We start from the raw sequence: 17,884 nt of genomic DNA, 5'->3' as shown, positions 1-17,884 counted from the left end.
GACACTCAGACCACACTCAAGCTTTAGCAGGTGGGGTGCTCATCTGTAGTGTTTATAATCCCCAATACTATAACAATTTAAGGTAAATAGCAATGTGTGAAATCATGAATGGTGAACATCTAGGACAGTTTTGTTGCTAGGGATACAGTGATGAGTTGAAGAGTGAACTAAACCCTCACAGTGCTTTACATTAGAATATAATAGTGGGGCTGGGGATTTAGCTCAGTGGCTTAAGCACCTGCCTGGCAAGCACAAGGTCATGAGTTCGATCCCTGTGATCCTTGGCACCAGAAAAAAAAAAACCTCTGAATCAGAGGGGCTATGGTATAAAATACTATAGTGTCAGGTAGATACCCATGCAAAGACGAAAATTAGGGGGACAGTGTCCAAAACCAAGATAGTGCTTCTGTGCACGTTACAAAGGAGGTTTTATCCTTTACTAGTAAGTTTCCAGTGGGTCCTGCTAAATTTGGTATTAAGAATGGCTTCATTTAATAGAATAAGAAATTAACTCAAAATTATAACAAAAAGGATGGAGTTGGATACCATAAAAAGCTTGTTGGCTCTCAGGATGCTAAATGTAGATATGCTTTGCCTCAGGTAAATCTAATACAAAGTCTGAATTTACAAACCCGTGTCACTTAGGAAATACCTACATCCATGATACGAGAATGTATTGTTGGGGGGGGTGTAGATTTATTGTTGGATTTCTTTCAATAACAAAACCATGAATACATGTCTAATTACCTTTTATACAAAAAAAAAAAAATACGCCTAACCTAAACACTTCTCAAGGGCACACAACCTGAGTACATCCTTCGGGAACTGCTGAGTATCTTTCCAATCTGCATTTCTTGGGGTAGCAGTCCTGGCCAGACCACTGAGCCCTTGACCTTTCAAAGTCCTTCCTTCCCCAGGGATTTCACATGGAGAGGGGAGAAGAACAGTTGCAAGGTGTAACTATAAATAAGTATCTCATTCTTAGTTTTGGTTGCTTGCACCTTAAAAATAGCTCACCCTCCCTGGGCTGAGCTGGTATGAGGCAGACGGGGGGAGGCCAGAACAGGAAATGCTTGGCTGAAAGGTGGGGGGCCCAAACTTTCGTCACAGTTTATTTTGGCAGGAAGCTGGCATGTTTTCCTTTTTAGACTCAACCTTTTCAGATCCAAGTCCGAGAAGTCTGAAACTTCAGACTTCTTTCTGTCGTGTGTGCTGTAACCACACAGCGCTGTTTCTCCTGGGCTCTCACAGCGTCCGAGGGCAGAGACTTTGACCCACCTTCCCTTGGGTTGACATCCAAGGGCTGGGCTGCTGGGGTGACTGTCAGGCACTCACACTCTCTGTGTGCTGTTTTCTTAAGTCTGTGCTCAGGGGAACATTTTGTGTAGCAAAAGGCAGGCCGGTGCCACTGCCAGCCAACTTCCAGAATGGACTGTGCCACCTTGCAGGGGACACTGGCAGAGCAGAAGCACAGGTGATGCCTGGGACAGGAGCCGGGGGCAGCTGAGGTCTTGCGTGGCATTGTGGCTGTGATGGAGGGGCAGAGGGCTGGTCCTAGCTCCTTCCCTGCCAAGTGCAGGTGCTCTCCATGATACCCTGGATTCCCCTCCAGGGCATCTAAGTGCTCTGGGGGCCTAAACAGGTAGGCCCCGCCCACTGTCCCTGGGCCACCAGGTCACACTCACGCTCCTCTTTTTCTCCTCCTCCTTTTCCTTCTCCTTCTTTTCCTTCCTCTCCTCCATTCCCATTTTCCTTCTTGCCTTCACTTCTGCCTTCCATCCTTTGTCCCTCATCTCCTCCTTCCTCTCTCTCCCGCCTTCTTTCCTCCATCCTTCTGGTATTTCCTTCCTTTCCTAGCAGAAATGATTTAGCTGCAAGTGGCGATTTTAACCTTCCAGGTACCACTAACTGCTTTAAACCCTCCTGCCATCTCTCTTACATAGCTCCTTCTCAGGGGCTGGGATCCATACCGATGCCCAAAGCCAGGACCCCAAGAGGTCGTCTCAGTGCAGTATTACAGATGGTGTCCCTTTTGTTGTTTGGCTTTATGTTCAAGTTTACTTTTAGCAGTTTTACCGAGTTGGCAAATAAAAGCAATTCGCTTCTTTTCTCTTTCAACTAGTTTTCTCTTCTCACTTGCTCAAGCTCTGTCCTAATTTCTCATCCGTGAGATGGTAGCACACCTGGAACTGGATGTTCCTGGTGGTTTAAGCTGTTGTCCTCAAAAGCTACTCAACAAGAAAATGAGCAGGCAGGGCACCTTGTTCCGAATCCCTCAAGTATAGGTTTAGAATGTTAATGCACACGAATCACCCAGAGGTGGAGGAGGTCTGTCTCCCCCAGGGCCTCCCCCCAGATTCTCACGCAGTAGGTCCTGCAGACCAGCGATCTACATTTGACTCAGTGGGAGGTGATCCAGCATTACACTGAGAAATACTATAAAGGGACCCTGAAGTTCGTTTGGAAGTGTCCCAATCTGATTGTGACTCGGGACTTTCCATCGTTCAAAATTCCCTCGGTGTTACTGCAGACCGTGGGCTTCTGAAGTTTTATTCACTACAGTTTTTTTCCACCAATGAATCATCTAAGTTAAAAAAAAAAAGTGAATTCTGTCAAAGTGTCATTTCAGCTTTGCTATCTGGGAAACTCCAACCTCCACCCACCCTGCTGCGTCTGGCTGTCACCCTGACACAGACACCACTTCCGAGGTCAGCAGGGGGCCCACAGAGCCCCTCAGTGAAGCAGGGCCACAGCGTGGCTGGTTCTGGGTCCTCAGAGCTGTGTGTCTTTTGGCGAGTCACAGCCCCTCTCTGCTTTGGAAGAATGGGTAACCGTGTTTCCCGCCAAGGGAGAATCAAATGGAGCGATATGCAGAGAACACCTGCCACGGTGCCTAGCGGCGTGGAGGCTCCAAGCCCAGCTGCCCGCCCTCCTTTTGCTTTCCGTTCTCGGAGCTCACTGTGAGCTGCCTGAGCTTTGCTGCAAGGCTGTGCACTGAACACGCATGCGCAGTGCTGCTGCCAGGGCTTACAGCTCTGCCCCAGCCTGTTCCTGTGGCTGCTCTGCAGGAATTCGGTGGAGGGAGGACACGATCGCTGTGCGTTATCAGGAAACCATACCCACTGACACCCTTACTTCATTTCATTGGTCTTTTTCACCCTAGGTTTTCCTGAGCAGGGCCATTTTCTCTATTAGGCACTGTAGGCAGAATGCTCAGGGCCTGCGAGAATGTTTGAGAGCTGAAATTTAAAAAAATAAAAAATTTAAAAACCCTCCTGACTCCCAAATACGAAATGCACAAACTGCAAAGTAGAAATTAGTGAACGTTTAGACAAAAGTCTAGGAAACAACGTCACATCAGCCTCACTAATTGTATATTTAGGGCTCATGATTTTTGTATTACATTTGCAAACAATTTGTAAGTTAGATTTTTCTCACTTCGCAGAGATTTCTAAATATGCATCCCGACTGCCAAGAACTCACAAGCAATTCTAAATTAGAGTTACTCACAGTCAAATCATTTGAAAAGCTGTAGTATCAAAAAAAAAAAAAGAAGGAAAAAAGTCGTCAATGTTTTAAAAGCACAAAATTCTACTTAAGTTGAGAGTTTGGTTCAGAAGGGAGCCTCCAAGTTTCCAAAAGTGAATAATTAAAAACAGCCTCATCTCTCAGCTTCAAAAAAAAAAAAAACCTGGGTGCGTTGTCCTTACACTCAGTCTCCACAGAGAATAATGTGTGTTTCTCTCACTTTCCTGTGTCCTTTGGGCCTGATGGTTTGTTTGATTTGGTTTGGCTGGTTTTTGAGACAGAGTCTCACTATGCAGTTCAGGCTGGCCTTGAACTCACTAGATAGCCTCAAACTCATAGCGATCCTCCTGCCTCAGCCACCTGAGTGCTGGGATACACAGACATGTACCACCACTCCAGCGAGGCCTGCTGGCTTTCATTCTCACTGTGGAGGTAGATTTGCTCCTCCTGAAGATCAGTTTGGGGCTAAACTGAACTGTCCAGCAGGAGCCATGAGTCTTCGTTTGCCAGCAGTTGATCACAGGGCCAGTGATCATACAGAGAGAATGAATGGACAAGGGAGAAGCAAGAAGCCGGTGAGGTTAACCTTTAAATTAACCACCGCACGGTGGGTCTGACCTTATCACCCCCCCACCATCACACTGTTCCAAACCACTAGCCAGCTGACTATGCCACGCTGTGGTAGGTGTCAGAATAGAGTTTCTTTCCAGAAAGGCGTTTGAGAACGTCGCCACACGTTTTCTGTAATTGTGACTGTGTACAGGGAGTGTACACCTGAAGCAAAGTATGCGTGGTGCAAAGTTGGGCTGGTCCTAGGCCTAAACTTTAGTGCCTTTTACAGTATAGATGTAAGATTAAGTTATCTCTTTTATAGCCACCTAGCTACAATTTGCCCAGAATGTTTTATCCCCTCTAATCTACCTTGAACTCCTATTCACCCTTTAAAACCCATGGTAGTATTTGTCACCTCCATGAAACTTTCTCTCTGAACATTTGTTCTTGCAGTGCTGGGAGTAGGATCCAGGACCTCCAGCGTGCTAGGCAGTGCTTTTACCACTGAGCTCCAACCACAGCCCAGAGCTTTCTCTACAACCCTGACCTTTGTTCCTCCTCTCTGATCCTAAAATATGTTGCACATTTTGCTGGCTTCGAGGGAGCTCCTGGCCCATGAGAGGTGCACTGGCCTGCCCTCAGTGTGTGTGTGCTGATTTGGCTGGACAGATACTGCTGCTCTAAGGTGGCAGCCAGAGAAGCATATTAAGAGTAACCAAAACCCATGATGTCATCTTTAAGGAGCATTTCCTGTGTCCTGATATGGGACATGGCCACGTGCTGGCAGGAAATGATTCAAAGATTTTAGCCAGGATCCTGGACTCATTCCTGAAAGGTATTATAAGAACCAGAAATACCTTCATTACAATGTCGACCTTCTTAGACACTGAGTCATCCCGGATTACACACAGATGCACCTCCCCTCCACACACATACAGATATCCATGCCTTTCAGCCAAGGAACCAGGACTTCCCCATTAGAATGTGGGCTTTGTAAAGTCTGGTTGCCCACGGCAACCTGCAGATACCAACCAGCTAACTGCTCTATCTACTGACCAGCATGATTTGTCTACTCACAAGTAAAAAATAGATTTAGAGGAAATGAAAACTCCCAGGGAAGATAAACTCTTGATTTCATCTTACTTTCTTTTGTTCCTGTACACACACACAAACACACACACACACACAGTGCTCAAAACATACTTCCAAGGCAAAAACCACCTCCGGTTTCTCCACATACAAATTCAATAAAGTACAAAGATATTTCCGGATCATGCATTTCTGGGTAAAGATAAACCTAATTTAAATAAATCATTTTTCTTTCCCTCAGTATGCGGTTTGTGGGGAGTTTATGCAGACTCCTGCAATTTCATTTAAAATATCCTCCCTTGAGACTCAAGATGCACTGTTAATCTTACAGGGAACTGGAGGTCCTTGGGCACCCGAGGGCAGGTCTGGATGAGCTCACTCTGCAAATGAAAAGATCCCTCTCCAGACAGGCCACCCCTGCCAGCGGAATGAGCAAACGGTCACACCTCCTCAGAAATGAACAAAGGTCCTTTTTGTTTGGTCAGTGCCAGAGCCTTCAAACTCAGTTGCACTTGGTTATAAAGCTTGCAGATAATGGGTGTTTCTAAGAGTGCATTAGCAACTTCTTAGGAACCTACACCCAGGCAAACAGAGGTTAATCTTCCCTCCTCAGTGACTTCATGCTGAGTGACTGGGCCTATCAGAGGGAGCAGCTGGGATACCCAGGCAGTGTGAAGCACAGCTAAGTGCGTAGCGCTCTACTTGTTAGGGAGAGAAAAGAATAAATTTGTTCACTTGATCCAGGGAAGACACTGAGATAGACTACTGGCTGAACACATCTTTAAAAGCAGACTTGCCTGAGTACATTGTGCAAAATGCAGAACCAAAGAATGTCAGAAAATCAGAAGCAATGGTTCTAAACAGTTGAGCTCTGGGCTGGGTGCGTCCGTGTATACCTGTAATCTCAGCACTCAGAAGGCTGAAGCAGGAGTATCGCTACAAATTCAAGGCTGGTCTAGGCTACATGATGAGACCCTGTCTCAAAAAACAAAAACAGACAAATGGTTGAGCTCTAAACCTAGCTGTCAAGATAGTGTCTGGAGAGGTATGTGTACCTGTGTAAGAGGTACAGATGTGACAGACACAGGACAGTGGGTCCGCATTAAATGTCAGATGTGACTCCAGTAATATTTGGGGAGATCCAAGGTGTCCACTCTTCAAAGGGACCCCACAGTGCATCTCTCTGTGATGCAAAGAAGCCCTTAGTAATGCCATAATTACATTTGATTTATGTGAATACTTTTGATATTTGCCTGGCTTGCTTGCTTCCTTCCTTCCTTCCTTCCTTCCTTCCTTCCTTCCTCCCTCAGTACTAGGGATCCAATCCAGGGGTACATTATCACTGAGCTACAATCCCAGCCCCTTTTATTTTTTATTTGGCACAAAGGTTCACCAGGCTGCCCAGGCTGGCCTTGAATATGTGATCCTCCTGTCTCAGCCTCTGCTCCAGGGATTGTAGGCCTGGGCCACCACACCTGCTTCAGATTTGGTCCTCTTAAAGTGTGGCATGATCAAACCAGTTACTTATTAGAATAGTTTGTGTTCACAGTCTTACTGGCAGTTGACTGTGTGACCTTTCATGGTGTTAAGTGAGTCATACTCCCACCTTACTCTGCAAGGTCATTGTAGGCCTGGAGTGAAGGGGTGACCTTAAAATGCCCCATGTTAGGGTGTTCTGCACATGATCTCATCTGCTCCTCCCCAGGTCTGCAGTGTGGTCTTTCCCCTTGCAGAAGAAGCATCTGAGAAGTAGCTTAACCTCCTAACTCTAGCAAGAGCCTCCTCAGCCCTGGAGCCTGCCAACTCCAACACCAGTGATGTCTACACTCCCAGCTCACGGCTGATGCAGCCATGCCCTAAATAAAAGGGCGCGTTTAGACACCAGCAGGCCCTGCTCCCCAGAATCTTGGCTTCTTAAAAGCATCCTGTTGGCCAGAAGAATTAGCCACTACACAAGGTCCCCCCTGAGATGCAGAGGGAGTTCTTGCCGTGCACCTGTGGGGGCGTCAGCTTCAGCCAGGCTGATCCCAAAAGTCCTGAGCAGATTGTCAGAGGTGTGGGTAGAGACTGGGGTGCAACTGAGAACACTGTGTGAAATACCGTCTTTTCCATGGCTTCAGATTGCTCCGAGTGGGTAACTTCACTCAATCAGATGTAGTTCAATCCCCTGCCGTGGGTTGGCTGGTGGGGGTGTCCCCCCAAAAACATACCATCCCCAGCTTCCCGGCTGTGTTTCCCACACAGGGGAGAAACTTTTCTTCTGAAGTATTTACTGTGACATTTAAAAAGCAGTGAGTTTTGGGACTGGGGGTTTAGCTCAGCGGCATAAGCGCCTGCCTTGCAAGTGCAGTCGTGAGTTCAAGCCCTGGTACTGATAAAAAGGAAAAAGACCAAAAAAAAAAAAAAAAAAAAAAAAAAAAATTAAAAAAGCAGTGAGTTTCTTCCAGTTAATGTCTGATACGTGTCGCTAGTGCAGGCAACAGGACACCGAGGAACAGGCCCTCGGGAGCTGGACCAGCTTCATCAGAGCCCCTGCTCACTTCCCTGTCAACAGGCACAGGCAAGGGGGCTCCCCTGGTTTGTAACCTCCCCGAACTTTAGGTCTCTCACCTGTGAAATGCCAGTGGAAGCTGGATTCTCTTGAATGGGCTTTGCTCAAAGTTTATGATCCGGGCATTCTAATCTGATGCTTCCCTAGTCTGGCCCTGTACCCAGAAAACTCACAGAGAGCCCCTCATTAAGGACTCTTTCCTGCTCTGCTATCAAAGCTGAGGCAGTGCTTACCCTGGAACTCAGTGCTTCTGCCTTCTCCCCCATCTGACCCTCTCGGGCTGACAGAGGCCCTTTGTGGCCTGCTGTCCCCAGGCACGACAGCCATCTTCAGAGCTGGATGGTCCCCTGTTACCCACTGCAGCTTTTCTCCCAGCTAAGCTGAGAGAAATCCTCTATCTGGGCGGATACCCCACCAAGAGGCACCTGAGTCCCCAAAAATCTCATCTCTTACCTCTTCTCCACAATGTTGCAGGAGGCCTGTAGGGCATTTCAAAATCTAGATTTAGTGCACACTGAATTTACTTGGATATCAAGAGGCCAAATGCATGTACAGTTTTCACTGAAAGGAACATTACAGTCCCCTGGGATTTTTTTTAAAAAAGGCTTTTCTGTACCCAACCGTCAGAGGCTGTATTCAGCTCTGCCCTTCCTGAGAAAAACCTTAGCCGCTTGCGGGACCCAGATGTCACTTCCCATCAGGTTCTTTCATGATCGGGGTCTCACAGCTCTTTGGCGCTTGGTCACTCCATAACTAAACACTGGCTCCACAAAGAACTTCCTGAGAGCAGCGGGGGTCGCTGGAGGGGCTCAACAATCAGGGCACTGTTTGCATTGAGTGGTTGCCCACACAGCACAGCGCTGTGTCAAAGGGAAGTAACCCAAGAGCCCTGCCCCCTCTGGTTCCCCTCATCAGACGACAGGGGCTGGCTGTGAGCTGTGAGCTGTGGCTCCCAAAAAGGCTTAAAAGATGTGGCTCCCAAACTGGCTCCAGAAGAAAGTAAACCATCTCGTAAAAGAAAAGGAAAGGGGAGAATGAATCTTCACGAGCAGGGAGACACGTCAGGAAGGGTTAACCCAGGAGGTGGCTCCGCAGGCTGTATTTTGAAGGCCAGAGTCAGTTTTCATTATATTGTTGCTATGCAAGTAAATAAATGAGCTCACTGCTACACCCAAGCTGGGCAGAAAGAATTTATAGAGAATTAATAAATCCAGGGTAGGCAGCATGCGGCTTTTCCTCGGGTGCTGGAAAAGCCAGTCGTAATCTTGGATTTTGAACAGGCAAAGCTCTGTAACTCTGCAGTTTCTTAAAACTGGACGCCAGTCCTGATGGGTGGGCAAGCCACAGTGATGTTTTCTCCCCAGGGGTTTCTTTACAGCGAAAGGGTCAGATAGTTCATTTAAGACAAAGAGGTAGTTATAAATACTGCAACATTTCTGTTAGTGCTTCTTAAGGACAGTTAAGTGAAATAGGTTCTTTCTAATAAGCACTCTGGGAAATCTGTTCCTGCTAAGGCATAAAACCCAGAGAGGTACTGTGAATGAATCAGAGAGCTGGGTGTGCAGGAGTCCAGCAAAGCTAGAAGCTGTCTCATTCTATTTTGTACGGTGCCAAGAAAAAGCAGATAGATGACCACTCTCAGAAAGCTCACTTGTGAATTCGGCCAACTCTTAGTCCTGTTAATAGCAAGGTAACCAGCCCACTAGAGGTACTTTTTAACTTCTCACCAATTACCCAGTAGATTTCCTGAGCACCACTTGGATCACCTGGTTCTGTAGGTCCTAGGGTGGGGTCACTGGAAGCTGGTGACACATATTCCTGCTCTGTGGGGGCTGTGAGTGAGCTCTGCTATTCACTCATCAAGCAGGATCTGTCAGGGACAGAGGACCACAGAGTACGGGCCATTCCTGCTATGGCTTTGGATAGTGGAGACTTAGACCCAGAGAATCATGGGTCACAGAAACTGGCTACAAAATAGCTACTGAATTAGTTACAAAAGTTATGGTTATAGCTGTTGTGATTTTTGTATCATGATTCTTTGTGGGAGGGGACCCTTCTGAGGATTCCTTATTATTTTAAGATTTTTTGTTAAAATTATAAAAAAAAAGTTTAATTTTGTCACTTTTATAACCACAAAAATAGATGAATGGGTAGATTAGAACTATAAGTAGAAATATAATATTAGAGCATGATCCACGCGTGGGTTCTTCCCGTACCTCTGTGCTTCTCATCTTCTCTACCTGGTTCTTCCTTTCAAAGAGTAGGATTTTTCTGCCCTCTTTGTTAAGCATATATATTTTAAATAACGTATAATAATTGTATATATTTATGGGGTACAGTGTGGTATTTCAATACTTACAGTATATATTTATCATATCAGGGTCATTGGCATAGCCCCCCATCCACCTGAACTGCTATCATTTATTTCTTCATGTTAGGAACATTGGGAATCCTCTCTCCGATCCATAGTGAAGTATACTATTAGTTATCATCACCCACTGTTGGCCTACTGGGACAGACAGAGTGGTAGAAATTATTCTTCCCATCCAACTGCATGCCAGTTCCCATGAACACCCTCTCTGCCCCTCTCCACCCCTGCTTCCCAGCCTCTGGTAACCTCCGGTGTTCAGCCCTGCCAGCATCTAGCTGCTATGAGACCAGCGTCTTCAGCCTCCACTGCGTTGGGGAAGCTCCTAATGGCTGCTGGCAGCACATGGAGACTTGGCGACTCCTGAGGCAGGGGCCTTTGCCTGCGTGGCTGGCGGAAGGCCGACCCCTTCCTGATGCCCTCGGTGCTCCATTGAGTTGCCACCGTGCACTTGAGAAGCTGAAGGTTCCTAACCTCGTAGCCACGTGGCTGCTGCCCTGTCAGCTCTGTTACCAGGGTCTGGGGTGCTATGCTGTTCCCAGGGATCCTTTCCAGGTCTTGGTGTCCTGAACAAAGAATTGGACAAGAAACAGCCAAAAGGTTTTACATTTATTAAAGGTAGGAAAGGAAGTGTGCTCTGCGGAGTGCAGGGCTGGCCACTGAAAGAGATTAGTGGTCGCATAGTTAACGGTAGCTGTCTTTTGTATCCCCTATTCTTCCATCAGATCTAGACTATCCTATCAAACACCTCCTTGATTATATGCCAGTACTGAAGGTAGCATTCTCTGATTGGTTCCTGTTCCAGGTGCAGGGCTTAAGCTCATATCCAGGATCCCTGTGATTGACAGGTCATGCCCACTTGCCCACCCAGTCAACCATGCCTTGATTTCCTGCCTCAGCTCTGCATTAGGGAGGTGAAGGAGCTGCCCCAGGAAAGATGCATCCCTCAGGGGACTTGCTGAGAGCTTAGAATAAGTGGCACCGTTTGAGCAGAAACAGTTTTGAGACAAAGCATGTTGCTTCCACACTTTCCCAAGCGATGGTGCATGTCCTGCTTCTTGGAGAGAATCCTCTTCCATGTGGCAGCTCACGGCCTTCCACTGAAAGGCTTCATCTGATGGGAACTTCACTACTGTGACTTGAGTTCAGAGCCTCACCATCTCTCTCTTAGTAAATGTCATCAGTCAGTCTTGGAAAAGCACGTTTTCCCTGGGGTTTCCCACCAGAATGTCTTATTAGCGCAGGGCTAATAATGCACTAATAAGCAGCACCAGTGTGGACAGCATAAAATTACAACCAATGAAATCTACTGATGGTTATCGAGGACTAGTTTCTTGACATTTATTGCTCTGGTTCAAAAATTCCCAGTGCCTCGTAGACCTCACTTTAACACTTTGTGGATTTGTGAAGTTCCATGTCTATCTAACTTCAATCTAAGATGATTAAATTTTTGGTCTCTACTATGGTTGCATTACAAAAGCAAACAGGCTTGAGATTGTGAGTAATAATACCCAGGCGACTTTCTTATCCCATCAGAACACAAGCAAGAATTGACTGTTGTTTGATTTGTCTGCTATGTTCCTCATTGTCTTTGATTATACATTGGATATTGTCATCTTTAAAAGTTTGTGAGAGGCTAGGGACATAGCTCAGTGACATAAGCATCTGCCTGGCAACTCAAGGTCTTGAGTTCAATTTCTGGTACCAAAAAAAAGTTTGTAGAAATCATAAGAGGTCCTGTATCTCCAGGGAGGAGTTTGTTTCCTTCGCTGGCACACATAAATCTAATTTCATGCTTGTAGGTGTTGAGAACAATGCTAGCCACAGCCTGTGGAAGGGCAGGTTTACTTCCACCAAATCTTTACTTCTGGATGAAGCCACTCTCCCTGTGATTCATAAAGTCCAGGGAACCACTGCACTCAAAGAAGCTAAAAAAAAAAATCACAGCATAGTGTTTTACACACCTGTGGCAGATCAGCTGATCCTCCTAGAGGAAAAGCAGAATTCTTCTGTTCCAAAGTTTGACCTAATAATTCTTCACCGTCCTTTAACTCTGATGCTATTAAAAAGATCTTTGCAGTGGGGAGTGTAATCTCAGTGTGCTGGAAGCCTGGAGCAGGAGCATTGCAAATTTGCGCTCAGTTTAATCAACTTAGTGAAACTTAGTGAATTACCAAGTCCTTGTCTCAAAATAAAAAACAGAAAATGTTGGAAGCCTGGGGATTTAGCTCAGCTGTGTAAGTGCCTGCCTGGCAAGTATGAGGTTCTGACTTTGATCCCAGATAGGAGAGAGAGAGAGAGAGAGAGAGAGAGAGAGAGAGAGAGAGAGAGAGAGAATTGGAGATGTAGTTCAGTTGAAAGGTCTTGGATTTAGTCCTAAGTATCTACCATCAAAAAAAAAAATCTTATATCTTCTCTTCATTTTTAAAGCTGTCTTCAGCAGGGTGGTTAATCTGAATTACCCCTCCCATCATTTCTGAAAGAAAAATTATAAGGTAAACTCTTTGAAACCCAGCTGATGATTGCCATGGCTGTAGCAAGGTTTAAAGGTTGACTCTACAGAATTTTATGTACTTGATCTCATTTCATATTTAAGTAGCCCAGGAAGTATTACCTTTTCTATTTTGTTAATAAGAAAAGAGGCTTAGAATGAGTAAGTACCCCGTCTTGTTCCCTTAGGTACTAAGGGGTACCTAAGAGCTGGGATCTGGATCCAGCCCTGCTGGAAGCCAGTCACTCCCATCTTCAGACCCAGTTCTCCCATCAGCCAAAGACCAGTGGTCCTGTGGTCTCCGGTGCGCAGCTTCTCCTGATACGGGGTTATCAATGTCCTCAGAGTGAAAGCAGGCATGATGCCCATTCCTTTACATTGCATTTCCCTCTGGAGTCAAGGTTTATTTTATTTCTTTGGTCCCAAATACCCTCTCGTATGTTTCTGGCACGTGGCTGAGAAGAAGCCAGGTGTTCATGCCACATGCAAGCCTGACTGGTGACAGGGAACCACCCCAAGTTTCCTCTGAGCCTCCCAAGGGTTTCACCCAGCTGCCAGTGCATTCTTCCATGGCTTCTGCCCTCTCAACCTCTCCCAGCACTCAGTGCCAGCACTCAGGGAGATAGAGGCAGGCAGATGGCCCACGTTCAGGTCCAGTCTGGGTAATGTAGTGACTTAGTAAACCCTGTCTCAAAACAAAACAAACAAACAAACAAAAACCTAAAAGGGCCGGAGAGGTAGCTCAGTATAAAGGTCTGAAGTTCAATGCCCAGCACCAGGGAGAACAAAGAAAGAAAGGGCGGTATCATAATTACTTCTCTCTCATTGCTGAGACAAAATATCTGATGTCCAAGGTTCAAGGAGGAAACTGGCTCACAGTTTGTGGAGGTTTTAGTCCTCAAACAGTTGGCTCCAAGGCAGGGTGGTATGGCAGAGGATCAACAGTTCATGGGAGTGGAGGACAGCAAAAGCAAGAAGAACAAAAGAGGGAAGCAAACCTTTTCCCTCCCTTACACTGCATGCAGGCTACCTGCTCTAGGGCGGGTGTAGGACTCACACACCTGATCCCAGCACTGCACAATGAACCAATCACAAACTCTAGATTAGGCACCCAGGAAAATCCTGCCCACCCCTTCACAGTCCAGCTGAGGCCTCGGGCAGGGGTGACATCCAGACACAAACCATAACAGGAAGTTTTGAGTTTTCCTTCACTGTATGAATGTTTTCAGTGGATGCATTTATCTACACTTCCTCTACTGAAGGCACCGTGGTAAGCCCTGCACTTTCAATCTATGCAAATACAAAGTGGCCTGTGACTTCTGTGTGCTGAAATGAAAGCAGGACCCTCTGACACAGTGAGATCACAGTTGACAAGTAACATCGGAGATGTGTGGACGGCATCCTGAGGATGCAGCGAGAGGGAGAAGCTCGTTCCTGTGTCAGAGAAAACAGAATGATGGGGATATGAGGAGAGAAAGAAGAATGTTCCAGAAAAAGGCAAGAGGTAGAGGCACACAGGAAAGGAGGAAAGAGGGGGTCTTTCTGAGAGATAGGGTTGATACGAGTGTTGGGCTACCCTCAGTGCTCTCAGAATTGAGCCCCAAAATATGTAGAAGCCTGGCAGCCCAGGGCCCAGAGATGTGTTTAATTTGTTCAAGACACTTTTAAAACTTTAAGCCAATTTTGAAAATCAGGAGATTTCACATAAAAATTCACATTAGTCAGCTTCTCCTGAAAATGCAAAAGATCTGACCACAGAGAGAGAATTTCTTCAGGGCAGCAGCTGGCTAGGGCCGAAGCATGGCCACCTCTTTAGTAGATGTGAGTTATCTCTCCATGCCCTGCTTGCTTGGCTTTGCAAACATCTGGGTGTAGGTCCTTGCTCTGCTGTAGGTATCAGCCCAGGCAAACGTGGAGACATCAATGAAGGACCCTGAAGCCTCTGTTCCAGCCCACTTAGTCTCACATCTGTTGCTTCTCAGTCTACCCTGCCCCCTGCCTGCCACTGTCCAAATAGAAACTCTCCTCCTCTTTACACCCTGAAGTTGCAGGATGCATGGCTTTCAAAATCCCCCAAGACAAAAGTAAAATCATCCCTCTGAACTTCCTGGGAATTTGTTCTGGGATTCCTAAGGGTACCAATATCCATGGCTGCTCAAATCTCTTATACAAGATTGCGTAGTATTTGCATAAAACCTAAGGACATCTTCCTGTGGATTTTAAATCCTCTCTAGATGACTTATGATACTTCTTGCAATGTAAATGCTACATATACAGTGGCTCTGCTGTTCTGTCCGAGGAATAATGAATGACAAGGAAAGTAGAGATGTGGCTTTTCCCCTACATTTTCCATCTGAGATTAAGTGTAGATGGGCATGGAACCTGTGGACACGCAGGCCTACAAACACAGCTCCCGGAGCCAAGACCTGAGGCGGCAAATGTGCTGAGTCAGACATCATTAAATTGTGCAGTGGGGCGAGCTGAGATGGTTTTCTTGTTTTTATGTAAACAGATTAGAGGGCTAATGTAACCCAAGCCTTGGTCCTTTGAGCCTATCGTGCCAGGGCCCAGCCTTAGAGATTTACTCAATGGACTCAGCCTTTCCTAAATGCTCTGTGCATGTGTGGAGTATCACACAGAACCCCCATTAGATAACTAATTAGTAAAAGACAGAAAAGCAAAGCACACAAAAATACTTAGGGTCTAGCCTTTTTCATTGATTTTGTTTTGTTTTGTTCTTTTATTTTTATGCTCAAGTAGCCTGGAACTCACTATGTAGACCAGGCTTGAGTTAGCAGTAGTCCTCCTGCCTCGGTCTCTGGAATGCTGAGGTTACAGGCATGCATCACCTCACTCAGCAACAATGTACCCCTGCTTCGTAGCTCTTCCCCATGTCTGTGCCTTGGGACTGTCCTGTTGGTTGACAAGACCACTGTAGTAACATCTGAGCAAGGCTGGATGCCTCATGGGACAGGGCCCAAAAGGCCACATCAGAAAGTGCAAAGTCGCAGTCGAGTGTGGCCACAGAGTCCCCCCAGGACCTCACAGTTTAGCCCTCTTCCAGACAACACTCATGAATTAAGAGGTCAGTTTGGTAATCCCTAAGGCTAAAGCCCTCAGAACTATAAATGCATATAGAGAATGCAAGGAATTCAGGAAAGAAAAACAAATGGAGAAGAAAAAGGAAATGAAAAACCTGACTTGATTTCATTGAGAAAATTAGTTGGAAAATACCCTTTGTGTAGCAATTCCCTCAATGCCTCTCCATGCAAATGCCCAGGAGACCGTGGTGCTCGGAGGTAGAGTGAGGAGGTGACAGAGAGGTTTCTGTGTACCAGGCTTTAATGAACCGCAGAACTGGAGACTGTGTAAGGCACAGCTCGGTCAGCACTTTCCTCTAAGGAGAGAACACGCAGTTGGCGTGAAGACCACCCAGGCAAGGGGTCAAGGCAGCGGCTGCCCAGGAGCTCTGGCTCTCCGCTCTTCCAGATGTCACCGCACAGAGCACTCAGTGCCCTGGATGGATCCGACCAGATGGAAAACGCTGGTCCTCTGAAATGCCATTTGCAGGCCAGTGCGAGTTGGTCTGTGCCATCGGGATGCTGGAGTCAGGAGGTTGTACTTTGTTGGCTTTTTCCCCCTGCGGTTTTCACCATCTGTTTCTTTGAATGTATAAACAAGGAAAATGACTGGTTTGGAATGTGAAGTTTTTAAAAACCAGATGACCACAGGCAGCCTCTAAATGAGAAAGAGAAAGCAAGTTGGGGCTCTGTGACATTTGTCAGGAAGTGAGATGTTAAATAGCGAGAAGCATGAACGTGCTCTGCCAGTGCAGGTCGCTGCGGGAAGGGGTAGCTTCACTAGGGACCTTTTCACAGGGTCAGGTCCTGTGTTCACAAGTCACCTGGTGCCACTTCCAGAAGCCAGGACCACCCTCACCTGCTGCTCCCTCCCCTTTTGAAAAGCAGGGTGCACAGAGAGGCTGGCCTGCAGCACCGCCAGCCGGGCCCCGCATTAGCTCCATTCCCAAGCCGCCAGCCTTGGGAGGGCTCCGTGTAGGCTGAACAAAAGCTGTGTTGTGAGCAGGTTCTATTGCGAAGCCGAAATAGAGTTATAAATAGAGGAGATGATGAGATAGACTAAGAGAGACTCTTTATTCCTCTTCTGGACAATAGTGAGTACAGAAAAAGAAAAAACAAAAACTTACAGAAGGGCATGAGGAACACGGTGTGTTTTGCTTTAGCAGAGGGCATCCTGGTTTACAGTGGGCCCTCCGCACCGACAAGCCTTAGACCCAGGGAGAGACTTCAAGGAGATGCTCAGTGCATGCCAATCTCTTTGCACCTTCAATGCAAGAAATATTCAGCTGGGAGCACCGGGATTTTAACAGCATCTTAGAGCCCCCAGGGAGAAGACATTGGTACAGCTGGCTGAGTTCCACCTGTCTTGACACAAGACAGACGCATATAGCATTTTCTACATAGTTTTGTAGGCAGCCTGATGCTGAGGTTTTCACATTAGAGAAAGGATAAAAGATGAAGGTTCCTTCGGGAACAACTGACGCTTCTTAATTTGCAGTGTCTGTTCTCAGAGATGTCATGGGCAGCTCATGAAATGGACACGGTTGGTGCCTGGGGGTGGGAGGAAGGCAAAACCAAAATGCTGGCAATTCAGAAGCCCTGGGGAGGATTATATATTGCAAAATGAGTGAAGTTCAAATAATGTCTGTACCCATGCTTAGGGTACCAGCGCTGTAGGCAGACAGAACACAGGAGTCCCAAGGGTGACAGTCATTTCATTGGCATCGGCTCAGATGCCAGAGCCACAGTGAGTGTGTTTGATTCCTGCCATCCAAGGAGGCAGGAGCTGTAGGGATGTTTGCTTCCCTGGTGCAAATGGGAAAATGATCAGAGAGCAGAGGTCAGGAGACTGGTGCTCATTCCATGCAAATGCTACATCATGGTCTATAAGGAACTTGAGCATCCATGGGTTTTGGTATCTTGAAGAGGGTCCCCCAGCCCATCCGGTATGCACCGTGAGAGACAACTGTATTTCATTTGTTTCTTAAGTTAAGTTGAAAGCTTCCTGAAGCTTCTAAGGGATGCACTGTGGAGCACTGGCTTTGTAGAAGCACTCTCGTGACCCGTGGAATTTTAATTATAATCATCATCATAATGTCAGATGGAGAGGCCTACTAGATGAAGCTATGAGAGGAATTTTAAGTGGCCAAACTGTTGGCTTAGTTGCTTTACAAAGTTTCAGAGCCTTCCAAAAAAAAAATCGGCCTGCTTTGCCTTGGACCTCT

The 17,884-nt window shown here is 46.6% G+C and overlaps 1 protein-coding gene across 2 annotated transcripts in view; it reads left to right on the top strand.

Moving 5' to 3' along the window:
- Positions 1-17,884, top strand: part of Nedd9 (neural precursor cell expressed, developmentally down-regulated 9) — a 171,799-nt gene that overhangs the window by 144,598 nt on the left and 9,317 nt on the right. The gene's annotated exons all lie outside the window — the stretch shown is intronic.

The sequence above is a fragment of the Cavia porcellus genome, unplaced genomic scaffold (genome assembly GCF_034190915.1).
Source record: "Cavia porcellus strain 051 isolate PalLab524CR breed Dunkin Hartley unplaced genomic scaffold, mCavPor4.1 scaffold_13, whole genome shotgun sequence".
NCBI lineage: Eukaryota > Metazoa > Chordata > Mammalia > Rodentia > Caviidae > Cavia > Cavia porcellus.
Note: the sequence above shows the minus strand (reverse complement) of the source record. Positions and strands in the feature narration are given on the sequence as shown.